The following is a 12,422-nucleotide window of genomic DNA, read 5'->3' as shown; positions in this document are numbered from 1 at the left end:
CCTTACTTAGTTTCAATATTCCCTTTAATGTCCCTTATTTCCACGTGTATGCATCTTTCTGTCTCCCCATACTATTTTCTTTCTTACCTTTATATCTCCGGCTTCCTCTTACTATTTGCCCCCTTACTCTCTAACCCATTATCACAATTTCTATTTCTTCTTCACTCTACATGGCCTCTTTGGCAGCCTTTGGCCCACACACCTCAGCTCTGTGATGATATTTCCCTCCCTAGATTTGTTTACGACTCGAGGTAGTGGATGTTATCCTTGCTGCCAGACACCCTGCCATGTTGTCCATCTTTGCTGGTACAATTTTGTTGCCAGGTGTGGTGCCCGAGACACTGATTCCTTACCAGTAGGAAGACGGAGTAATCAGAGTAATTTTGCTAATTCTGCGTTAAACTTTGCATAATTAGGAGTCATTTGGGGAGAAAAAGTCCTACTGCATGAGAACATTTTGGGAGCTGCTGCTGTTTATGTTCTGTTGCATTTAGCCCTATTTATTTTAACATAAAATGAAGCCTCATGTCCAGATTGTGACACGAGGGAGCATTTTACATTAAGAAACTAGCTAAATGCTGCTTTTAAATTGGGAAAAAGTCTTACTCCAAGTGGACATTTAGCAAGTGCGAGCGACTGGTCACGCTCACTATTCATGTATTGTTTAGTTTAGTGCTATTTCTTAGTGAAAAATGCATCCTCATCTATTTTGGTTGTGAAAGAGCATTTTTGAGCTAGAAAGTAGCTCTTAATGCAGAATTACTCTTCTCACGTAATCTTGCAGAAATTTTGGGTAATTCCACATGACTACACTACAGGGAATTACGCAGGCTATGCCCACCGCTACTCACAAGCCAAACTTTTCAATTAACATTTGTTTGTTCTTTCCTTAGCTCAGCAAGTCAGTGAAGTGGGCACAGTGAAAGTTCTTTTGTCAGCACTTTCAGCCTTCCTATGTTTTCTGGACCAACCATCCTCGTTTAAATCACCAGTTTTTATGCGCTTTCTCAAAGGTTTGACACATATGTTTCCCCCCAAACCATTTGTAATGTCTCACTAAGAACTTAACCTGGTGTTGACATGCCTACACACCCTTTGAGCGTATGCACATCTGCTCACTAAGGCCCTTGATGCTGAAAACAGTCTCTCTTTTTGTTGGTATATTATGTGATTTAGCTACAGCCACTGTTGCTATAACCACCCTACACTAGATTCTTGTCTGAAAAGTTGATGTTGAGGTCACAGGCGTCTTTCCTCCCCAAGGTTGTGACTCCCTTTCATATTGGCTAACCAGTCACCTTGCCCACATTCTTCACTCTGCCTCATCCTTTGTAAGACGAGCAGAGTCTCTATTGCCTTGATCTGAGGGGAGCATCGAGAGTTTACATCAACCGGATGGAAGATCATTGGAAGCTGTTCATGTCTTCTCAGGTGCAAAAGAGGACTCTGTCTTGGTGGATAGTAATCTGCATAAACATCTGTTAGGCATTGGAAAAAAACAGCCCCAAGGGCCTCAGAGCCCATTCCACCAGGGCCATGGCTGCTAAAGCAGCTTTGACACGAGGGGTGTATATTCTTGATATCTGCAAGGCTGCAACGTGGGCATCAGTACTTACATTAACAAAACACTACTGCTTTGACATCCAGGACCGACGAGAGGGTCACTTTGCTCACTCGGTCCTGCAAGACTTTTTGATTGGAATCCACTCCTCAGAACTTTCACCCTGGAGAGGGAACTACTTTGGTATGTATTCTAAAGGTGAGGAATCTGTGGTTATAAGTATCAGTTACAAGAACAAGTTGCTTATCTTTGGAAAACCTCCTTATGGTGGATACTTTATCCAACTTTGGATTCTTACTGCCCTCCCACCTCCACATTCTGTGGAATGACCGCTTTAAGTGTTAAAGCTGGCCAGATTGGTTAAATATGGGATTCCCCCAACTTTTAATAAATGGGTTAAGCTCCTTTACACTAGACCCACGGCACGGGCCAAAACCGGCACCAATATTTCTGCAGCATATAATGTATATCGGGGTTCGCAGCAGGGCTGCCCATTTTCACCATTGCTGTTTGTGCTTGCTCTAGAACCCCTGACACAACAGTTCCGACATGTAATGGCACCAATTGGCGTCCCGGTTGGTCGGCTATGTCACTCTGTCTCGGCGTAAGCAGACGACATTTTGCTCTACTTTGCAGATTTGCATGTAGATATGGCACCTATCGCCTTATTGTTTGAGCAATTTGGGTCCGTTTCGGGGTTGTACCTTAATGCTTTTAAGTCAGTGGCCTTTTTCTTCTATGATACATATACACTTCCCATGCTACAATGTGGTCCACTGGAGTTTAGAGTGGACCAAGTACCTTTAACTATTTAGGGATTAACATTTACAGAACAACTTTGCACACAATTGATGGGAATGTTGTCCGAGCGCTTAAAAATGTCAAATCCCAAGTAGCATTCTGGGATTTGAATAGTCTTTACCTTTAAGCACTGCGGGTCGAGTGGCCATCTCTAAGATGGTAATGCTTCCTAAACTACTGTATCAATTCGCAAACCTCCCAGTGGCACTTCCTGCTTGGATTTACAAAGCACTGGATAAATGACTCTCTTCCTTAATGTGGGTACAGGGCCGACATAGATTAGCTCTTGGCAAAATACAACTACCGACTACTGAGGGTGGAATGGGTGTGCCAGATTTTAAATTCTATTCTATAGTGGCCCAAGTACAATGGCAGGCTTATTGGTTGTCTGGTCATAATTTAATCAAAATAGGTTATTCGACCGCTCTCTTACGGGCTGGGACGCTCCTTCTTTATTTTCCCCTGAAGTGGCTAAGATGAGAGACCCTCCATTTCTTTTACATATTGCACTCCACTATTGGAAACGGGCACTGAAGTATACTAATATATCGCTGCCCTATTCCCCGAATATACCTCTATGTGGCTGACCCACGGCAGGAGGAATCTTGTCAGATGCTAGCCTGCGAAGTTGGGTGAAATCTGGGGCGACTACTGTAGGGGACTTATTTCTGGATGGAACTTTAATGCCACATGAGGAATTTATTCAAACATATTCGGCCCCTCCTACATTGTTTTTAACACATGCTGCGATCACACATTATGTGCGTAGACACTGCTTAGTGGAACAGAGGGAACCTCCTACCTTCAGGGTACTGCAATCAATACACATAATGGGACAAGGTAGTCATTTGGTTTGATGTCTGTATCGGGGCCTATGGCCCCATCTTTGGAGTCTCCTTACTAGTTCTTCGTCAAAGATGGGAAACAGAGGTGTCCCGGGACATCACAGATAAAGAATGGTCACAGATCCTTGATAATCCCATGCGCGTCTCCAGCAATGTGAGACTAAGAACGATACAACTGTTTGTCCTGCATAGAGCTTATCTCACACCACGGGTGATACACAGTATGTACCCCAATCCTACATCAGAGTGTCCTCGATGCCACACCTCAGAGGCAGACTTTATTCACATGTTCTGGACCTGCCCCGCCCTTGTGGACTTCTGGACGGAGTTTTACAAGGCCTTACACACCTTTCTGAACGTTCCACTTGGCACACCCCGGACGCATGCCTCCTTGGGCTCTTTCCGCTTCCTAAGAAGGCAAAGGTGTTACGCCGTTTTATAAATCTCATTCTCATGCTAGCCAAAAGGCTTATCACACAACAATGGAAATCAGCCAAGGCCCCACATAGAGGGAAATGGCGGGAAGAAGTTATAAAATGGGCTACTGCTGAGAGGGAGGCACTGATCGTGAAGAATATAGGGGGTTGCGAAAAAGGCCAATATCCTTGGATTGGGCACAACGGTTAGAACTTTTTAAGACACACTACATGGATGTCACTGATGATTAATATGCTCCTGTACATGTTTATTGCCCGTTATCCCCTCCCTCCTCCCCCTCCCTGTCACCCCCTCCCCCCTTCTCCTCTCCTACCCCCTTCCCATTCCCCCCCTTACTCGGAGGGCTGCCTGCCCTGCCCTGCTCCTCCCCAAAGGAAATCAGAGTGGACACACAGTTCATAGTAGCATGTTTCTTTATTGTTGTTTATTTCTTTATGTCACAGATTTCAAACTTTATTATAAGACAATCGATAACACGATCAGCATTGAGAGCACAAACTTGTATGTACAGATATACAGCATACTTATTATTGATTATGCCCAGTTTCGCTCATAATTTCTACTTACACAAAATTGTATGCATACAGTTCTATTGTGTAATGGTATTCCTTACAGATTTGCTTTTAGATAAGTAAATTGGACGCTCAACATTGTATTGATCAATATATGTACGTACTGATATGCGATCTATAATGCTGTACCTCAGACTGTATTAAAACTGAAAACTTAATAAAATTCTGTGTTTAAAAAAAGGTTTTAAAACTTTATTTAAACCTTGGAGATACAAATCGCAGATTAATAGAAATATAGGAAATATTATACCAGTATGTAAGAGCAATAAATGATTGGGGGGAAAAAAAGTAAAAAATGGATAGTGTAATATTATAAATATAACATATTAAAGCTTATTTTTGCTTTTATAGGGATACATATGCAACATGAGAAATACAGTCATAAAAACAAAAGAGAAAGTGGTAGGAGAAGAATCGAGAAGGCCTGGATAGAAAAACATGAAGAAACTACGGCACGTAGGGAAAAGAACCATTCCCCAGTGCCATAAGGGGTGAGAGGAAACCTCTAACGGGAGCACGTCCGCCTGTGTTCTAACACCAAGCCACAAAAAGTACCTCACGAGCATGCAAACAAGGTCCACGAGTATCTAAGATTAACCCTGGTAAGTTAGGTATGAGAAGATCCTATGTGAAGTCATGAATCGGTACCCTCTAAGGAGTGGGAAAGGAAACAGTTCTTTTTGTTTATATTACCCTCACACACGGTAGTGGTGTCATGCTTCATCATCGGGTCACCCTGACCCCTAGAAGTCAGGGTGTGCTTGATCGTATTCCAGGGAGCTCTTGATGAGATTGGGCCAGGGGGATTTAAAGATTAAAAATCCGCAAACAGATCCCAGTATCCCTTTATTAGTGGATCTGTCAGGGATATTAAAAACGTCAATAGATAGGGTCAAATGGGAGTATTATGGTCCCATGACCCTAGTGCCAACATGTTTCAGTCCTAGATAGGTATATAACTAAAAAAAGATTATAACCTGCACACCGCAAGTATAAACATCTATTTTATTTAATCAATAGTTTTCCTAATGGCGCCACCCTGTTACCCTGACCAGCTCCTGTCAGGTAAATGAAACAAAGTAACCTGGGAACAAACAACTGTCACATGAATACAAGGTGCGCTTTTCACCAGCCCAAAAATTGGTGCTATATAATTGCAATGATTTATACAAGAAATGTTTTTATAAATTAACATATAAAGTTTCCAAATTATATAATATTGACATCGAGAAAGCAAATCATCAAAAGTTAATCTCATTTTTGCTCCTGCAATCAATGATTACAAAAAGAATAATAATAATGATCTATGGCATCATATTTATTGAACAGTAAATCACAATGTGGATTCTTTCTTCAAGTCTCAGACTCCAGGTAGTGTTTACATATCCCAATGCATTTTGGGAAGACCCTTCATCAGGGGAACACTGAAAGTAACAAAATGAAGACCTTAATCCAAAGACCAGATATAAAGAATCATAATATTTCACTCTGCAGGCTTGTCAGGGAAAGTCCTATGTCCCACAGGCAAACAATGTTTTTTTATTTTTGAAAAAATATATTTGGATTTATTCAAGCTTATCACGCGAAAAATTAAGTGAAAAGACCGAAAAAGGTGTATAAAAAATAAATGAATCTGCGCAGTGCACTGAAACTCTTACACACACTCTCACACTGTTACACTATGATTTCCTTGTGTTTCATCTTTTCTTACAGATTGAGAAAAGAATGAAGTAAAGGATAACTGTTAGAATTGGGGGTCTCTGGTTGGCGCAGGTTTGTACTTGCGACAAGCAGGGACCCTCTCCTCTAAGTCAGGGCAAAGGATTACTCCCAGAAATAACCCCTACTCGCCCTTTAGGTAGTGTGGCGCAAGCAGTCTAGGCTAAACTCTGGAGTACATAAGGTTAAACATTTGCAACATCACACACAACGACCATCAACCCACCACACAATGACACGAGACTGTACTTCTGTAAAAATATCTTCTTTATATATATATCTTTAGATCAGGCTTGTAAATACAGTCTTTGCGTAGTTTAAGAAAAATGGTTCCAGTTACTCTTTGATTATGCCACAGGTCTTTGTATCAGCGTTAACGAATTGTTCTGGTGCTTCAAAAAGGGTTGCGGACTCTTCCCTAGTCCTGGTACGTTCCTTTAGCAAGAACTTCAATCAGCCAGGGCCTCTCTGCGCCCACGATCGGACCCGGTCTGCCCGATCTCACGCTTCTAGCGAGATCGGCGGCCGGGGAGTCACTGCCGGCCTGACGAGCGCGCTGCGCGGCTGTCAGGGGAGAGAGCGGGGGCCCGGGGAGCGCTCACTGCGCGGCTCCGGGGGCTCGGCTGACGTAGATGGCGGTGCGAGCGAGGTGGGACAGCGGCTCGCACCGCGGGACGGGAAACAGTACCTTTGTCTTTCTGCAGGGGTCGGGTGCAGGCCGGCTCGGCGGTTCACGTCGCGGTGTCTTCCTCTCGAGGTTGGAGCGAGCGGCGGCTCGGCTCTGGCTCTTAGGTTGGCGTTGCGGCGCGGGTCGGGTAGACGGCGACACACCTCAGGTCCTGGAAAAGGGGGGCAGAGCCCCGGGTAGCAGCGTGAGGCACACACAAGCCTCTCAGGTCACAGCGGGTACTTGGCTCAGTCCGTTCTTGCGGTGCTTCGCAGTTAGGCAGGCGGTAGGGACGGTGATTAGTCCAGCGAGGCTGGGCCTTTCGGTGTCACCTGGTGCCGGCCAGCTAGCAGATGCGGTGCTCGGCGGGTCGGGGTGCCAAGGGCTTCGTAGGAGGGGCGCAGGGGTTCTTTCACGGCGCGCTCCTCTTTCCTTCAGCAGCTGTGTCGATCAGGTTGCTGGCTCACAGCGGCTCCTTCTTCCAGAGGGACAGGGTAGCGCCCACTGTTCCTGGGGCGCTGGTCAGGGGGCAAGTTCACAGCAAGCCCTTGGAGATCTTGGTAAAAGTTTTAGCACAAGGTGGATAAAAGCAAAGTCTTTCAGTCTTTCTTCTCCTGCTCTCCTTCAGCAGCAAGGCACCCACTACAGGCCAGCCTCTTGGGATCAGAGTCAGTACTTCTCCTTGCAGCGTCCAGGGTCCTTCTCTTCAGGCAGAGCTTCTTCTTTGCGCAAACTGGATCTAATTTACAAGGAGCAGGGCTCCTACTTTTATACACAGTTTCTTTTGTTCTCACTGGCCAGGGGGGCCTCTGCATAACTGCTTCAGTCTCTGAGTACTTGTTGTGGGTTCTTATGACTTCTGTATTCAGTGTGAGGGCAGGCACATCAGCCGCTCCCCAGGGGGGCGGAGCCGGCATTGAGAGGGCAGGAGTGGCCTGAGTACTTTGTTGACAGGCTTCGGTCCTTCCTGGGCCAGGTGCAGGCTGAGTCATCAGTCGCTCCCCAGGAGGGCGGAGCCAGCATTGTGGTGGCAGAGCACAGCCTGATGCATCATTCAGGGGAAACTCCCACCACCCATTAAGGGGCCCTCCTGCTAATCACTACCTGTCAACTCCCAGCCCTGTCACTCACACACACCAGACAGTCAGATCCACATCCAAGCAGAGGCGGGCTGAAATGGTTAGGCAAGCAAATGCTAACTTTCTAAAAGTAGCATTTGCAAACACAGGATATTAAAATAAACTTTACTAAAAGAAGTATTTTATTATTCTGAGTTCAGGCATACTAAACATGAATTTCTACCATGTTCCCTGAGCCTGCTGGGATTATAGAGTGTAATAATTCCAGCAGCCCATCTGGCCTAGAAGGGAACAGGTAGCCTTACAATAGTGAAAAACGAATTTGGCAGTAATTCACTATTAGGACATGCCACACACATCAGGGCATGTTCTACCTTATCCTTACAATGCACCCTGCCCTCAGGCCTACCATAGGGGTGACTAATATGAAGTTTAAGGGAAGGTTTAGGGGCTGGCAAGTGTGTGCACTTGCCCAGCCAGGGTGACAGTACCAGACTGCACGCAGGATCTGCAATGGCAGACCCTAGACACATTTTAAGGCTGCTTCTGTGGGTGGCGCAACCAGCGCTGCAGGCCCACTAGCGGTATTGGCATTCACAAGCCCTGGCACTCCTAGTGCACTTTACTAGGGACTAACAGTAAATCCAATGAACCAATCATGGACATCAATCACATGTACACTTTACAGTAGGGAGCACTTGCACTGCGGCACGGGTTGGCCGTGGCGCAGTGCCCTGAGTAGCAGACACCATCAAAACATTCGAGGCACAACAGCAAAAAGTGGAAGGGAGACTCACGCCAAGGTGCCAGGTCTAACACGTGTCCCCTCCAGCTGAAATGTGGGGAGAACTACCCTTCTCCAGGGAGTTCCTCATCACTAAGGCGGAAAAATCTGGACAGACCATCAGCGTTGGCGTGATCTGTGCCAGGGCGGTGTTCCACCGTGAAGTCCATACCCTGTAGGGAGATGGACCACCTCAACAGTTTTGGGTTCTCACCCCTCATTTGCATCAACCATCTGAGGGGCCTGTGGTCCGTCTGAACCCGGAAGTGAGACCCAAACAAGTAGGGTCTTAGCTTCTTCAGCGCCCAGACCACAGCAAATGCTTCTCGCTCTATTGCGCTCCACCTACTTTCCCGTGGAAGTACCCTCCTACTGATGAAGGCTACGGGTTGGTCCCAGCCCTCCTCAGTCATCTGTGAGAGAACAGCCCCTACACCATGCTCTGAAGCGTCTGTTTGCACTATGAATTCCTTGGAGAAATCAGGAGCCAGGAGCACGGGCGCCGTGCACATGGCAGTCTTCAGGGTGTCAAAAGCCTTCTGACAGGTGTCAGTCCAAATCACATTCCTGGGCTGCTTCTTAGAAGTCAGTTCTGTCAAGGGGGTCACAATAGTGCCATAGCCCTTGACAAACCTCCTGTAATACCCAGTGAGCCCCAGGAAGGCTCTCACTGCAGTCTGGGTCTTGGGGGGTTCCCAAGCCAGGATGGTCTCAATTTTGGGTTGCAAGGGTGCCACCTTGCCACTCCCCACTTGGTGTCCCAAGTACACCACGGAACCCTGCCCAATCTGACACTTGCTTGCCTTGATTGTGAGGCCTGCCTTGCGCAGCGCCATCAACACTTCCCAGAGGTGCTGCAGGTGTTCTGGCCAGGTGCCACTGAACACTGCGATGTCATCCAGGTAGGCGGCACTGAACTCATCCAGCCCAACCAACACCTGGTTGACCAACCTCTGAAAGGTGGCAGGGGCATTCTTCATCCCAAATGGCATCACCCGGAACTGGAAATGCCCATCTGGTGTGGAGAATGCTGACCTCTCCTTTGCCCCATCGGTTAAGGCGATCTGCCAGTACCCAGACGTTAAATCAAACGTGCTGAGGAACCGGGCAGCCCCTAGCCGATCAATGAGCTCATCAGCTCTGGGGATAGGGTGCGCGTCAGTCTTGGTGACTGAATTGAGTCCTCTGTAGTCCACACAGAACCGGAGTTCAGGTGTGGCTCCCGGTGCAGCAGCCTTTGGGACCAAGACCACGGGGCTGGACCAAGGACTGCTGGAAGACTCAACCACCCTAAGAGCAAGCATCTTGGAGACCTCCTCCTTGATGCAGGCCCGGACCCTGTCAGTTACCCTGTAAGCCTTATGCTTCACAGGTAAGCTGTCTCCTGTGTCCACATCATGGACGCACCAATCTGTGACACTAGGAACCAGGGAGAACAGGTCTGGAAACTGCCCCAGCAACTGGCGGCAGTCTTCCTGTTGCTCAGGGGTCAGGGTGGGTGAGAGGTTAACTCCATCCACTGACCCATCCTTCTCACAGGCCACTAAGAGGTCAGGAAGAGGCTCAGACTCCTCCTCCATTCCATCATCAGTGGCCAACAGCATGCCCACTTCGGACCTTTTCAAGTGGGGCTTGAGGCGGTTGACATGCAAGACCCTTAAAGGATTCCTGGGCGTCTTCATGTCCACCAAGTATGTCACTGAGCTCTTGCGCTCCACAACCTCAAATGGACCTGTCCACTTATCCTGAAGTGCACAGGGTTCCACTGGGGCCAAGACATACACCTCTTGACCAGGCTGAAGCTCTACCAGAGTGGCATTCTGGTCGTACCACCGCTTCATCTCCTCCTGGCTAGCTTCCAGATTTGCCTCAGCAAGTTGTCTGAAGCGCCTGGTTTGGTTTCTGAAGGCCAGCATGTAGCTATATACATTCTGGGGAGGTTTCCTGGGAGATTGCTCCCAGCCTTCCTTTACCAAACTCAGTGGTCCTCTCACGGGGTGACCATACAGCAGCTCAAAGGGGCTGAACCCTAGAGACTTCTGTGGCACCTCGCGGTATGCAAAGAGCAGGCATGGTAAGAGGACGTCCCACTTACGCCTCATTGGACCTTCCAGGCCCATGATCATGCCCTTCAGGGTTCGGTTGAATCTTTCAACCAACCCATTTCCTTGGGGATGGTAAGGTGTGGTGAACTTGTAGGTTACACCACACTCTTGCCAAAGGGACTTCATATACTTGGATATGAAGTTGGTCCCTCTGTCGCTCACCACCTCTAGAGGGAACCCCACTCTGGAGAAAATTCCCATTAGTGCACGCCCCACCACGGGGGCCGTCACTGTCCTCAGAGGGATGGCTTCAGGGTACCGGGTGGCATGATCCACCAAGACCAGGATGAACCTGTTGCCCATGGCTGTCTTGGGGTCCAGAGGCCCAACAATATCAATACCCACTCGTTGGAATGGCGTACTGACCACAGGGAAGGGTTGGAGGGGAGCCTTGTTCTTCCCTCCGCACTTCCCACTTGCCTGGCAAGTTGGACAGGTCCTACAATGAGCATCTGAGCTCTTGTGCATTTGGGGCCAGTAGAAGTGGGTGACAAGCCTGTCATAGGTCTTGTCCATCCCCAAATGTCCTGCTAAAGGCACATCATGAGCCAGTCCCAGTAGGAAGGCTCTGAACTTCTGGGGTACCACCAGCACACGGGCTGACCCAGGTTCAGCAGCCTTAGGCTCTGAGTACAGGAGGTCATTCTCCCAGTACACATAATGTGTTTTGGCCTGAACACCATTGGCCTGGTCTGCAGCCTGCTGCCGCATACCCACGAGAGAAGGGCATTCTTTCTGCTCCCTGCAGAATTCCTCCCTGGAGGGGCCTCCTTCTTGCTGCCAATGGGTCAGCTCAGGCAGGTCCCCCAGTTCGGCAATCTGTTCCCCAGTAGGCTCCAGGGCATCCCCCTCAAGGTCTGCTTCCTCCTGGACCGTGGGAACTTCAGGGGCCGGTTTCCCGCGCGCCCTGCGCCTTCTCCCTAAGGCCGGTTCCTGGGCCTCTCCGTCAGGCCCCAGGACCTCTTGCTCACCCCTACTGGCTGCCATTGACCGGGTGGTCACGCACGCCCAGTCAGGTAGACCCACCATCCTCAGGTGAGTCGTTTTCTCCACCTTTTCCCAAGGGGAGTCCTCCAAGTCATTCCCTAGCAAACAGTCAACAGGCATGGTTTTCCTCACACAGACCTGCAGAGTACCAGAGACCCCCCCCCACTCGAAGGGAACTTGAGCCATCGGACACTGACTCTCTGAATTGTCAGCGTTGACAACCCTACAGTAGGCATGGGGTACAACCTGCTCTTGAGACACCAGGTGATGCCTCACTGCAGTCACACTGGCTCCTGTGTCTCTAAGAGCCTCAGCTTTCTTACCATTGATGGTAACCACCTGCCCATATTTTTTAGTGTTAGAGGGCAGGTAGCTTGTAGGGACCATCTCGCTGTCTCCTAGTGAGACTAGGGTCATCTGAACAGGATCTCCACCCCCCGGGACCATCACTTCTCCTCCTAAGTGAACACTGGTCACTTGTCGGGGCGGAGCACCAGTGGGTGCCGGTTTTCCAAACAGGCGACACTTGGGGTCACGGGCTATGTGCCCCGGGTCACCACATTTGTAACAATTGAAGGGCCCCTTTGGAACAGGTCGACCTGTCGGGGCCCCATCCTGCTTAGGGGGTGGGGGAGGCTGAGAACCTTTCTGCTGGTCCCCTTGGGGATTACTTTGGGGGCCTTTTTGGAACCCTTTCTGTTTTCCCTTGTCCCCCCCACTCTTCTGCTGGGGACCCTGCCCACCCTTGGCGGAGTCTCCCACTGGACCCTTGTGGACCCTGGTGCTGAGCCAGCGGTCCGCCTCCTCAGCAAGTTTCCTCGGGTTGGACAACTTGCTATCAATCAGGTGCTGGCGTAACTCAGG

This window comes from Lissotriton helveticus, chromosome 3_1 (genome assembly GCF_964261635.1).
Source record: "Lissotriton helveticus chromosome 3_1, aLisHel1.1, whole genome shotgun sequence".
Taxonomy (NCBI): Eukaryota; Metazoa; Chordata; class Amphibia; order Caudata; family Salamandridae; genus Lissotriton; species Lissotriton helveticus.
Note: the sequence above shows the minus strand (reverse complement) of the source record.